The following is a 1,213-nucleotide window of genomic DNA, read 5'->3' on the forward strand; positions in this document are numbered from 1 at the left end:
ATTCAGTTTAGATCAGATCTAAAACTTCTCTCAACATATTTTTGGTAAGAAGATTTTTGGGTCGACTTTGGGAAAGTGCTGCTTCAGACCCCAACATGCAGTTCTAATAAATCAACAACTTTACAAACAAAATAAATAAATGAACAAAAAAAACGAACATAAAAGTAGGACATTTGTTAGAATAGAGGTTCAATGAGTTTGTTTCTTTATTACAAAAAAAAACTAGATTTGAAGGTTTTCTGTTTTCATTCAGCCAGAGAATAAATTTGCTGTAAATGTTTGTTATAATAATTTTAATGTTATTCATATTAAAGGCTCAAAAACATGTGGTTTTGATCTCAATAACAAGCTTTTTTATTTTTATTATTTTCAACATACTGGTGGGTTCACTACAGAACTGCAACAACATGAACAGAACTGATTTTATAGCATTTAAATCACTCCTTGTCCTTTCTAGCTGCAAATAAAAAAAMWAAAAAARAACAAGTTAAGATTCAGAAGGTCCACTCAGTCACCCCGACATAAAAAACACTCTGAAAAACTTGGTGAACCGGTGGAGTGAGCTCATCCGGATGAGCGGGCACATTCTCTGTCATTCACCGCAGCAGAAAGGCTCGGCTCACTGGTGGCTTCGGCTGCAGGTATTGTTGTCAATATTTTCACCGTTTGTGTTCAAAGTCAAGTCGGTTTGTTTGTGAGCGTGCTGTCAAAAACAGTGAGTGTTTAGCACAAAGCAGCAGGGCATGCAGGAGAATAAAGTAATGAAGAAAATAAAGCAGAGCAAATATGAAGATGCAGCASAGCAACAATGAACAATAAAGAAACTGAATCTATCTCAGAGGTGCCTCAAGTAGAGCTTACAGACCAAAATTCACCCACCAAGCCATTGATTTGAGTTAGCCTTTTATTAGGTTATATCTTGTTGTCCTATGTAGAAACATGAAGTTTCCACTTAAATTGTTCTATAATTTGGCTAAAAGACTATATAAGGGACTGTAGTGCAGATTCTGTTTGCCCACATGGGGCTGACTTTTTCTTTGAATTTTTCAACATTAAACATGAAATATTTACAGGTAACTACAAAAAGAAATTTAGATTTAAGCACACATGCAGCGATCGCGAATACTACATTTTATTAATTTATGAAATGTCCCATGACTCTTTGCTGCCCGGGCATGCGTCAAACTTTCTGCAAGTGTGCAGGCTAATATAT

This window comes from Austrofundulus limnaeus, unplaced genomic scaffold (assembly GCF_001266775.1).
Source record: "Austrofundulus limnaeus strain Quisiro unplaced genomic scaffold, Austrofundulus_limnaeus-1.0 Scaffold39, whole genome shotgun sequence".
NCBI classification, from domain to species: Eukaryota; Metazoa; Chordata; class Actinopteri; order Cyprinodontiformes; family Rivulidae; genus Austrofundulus; species Austrofundulus limnaeus.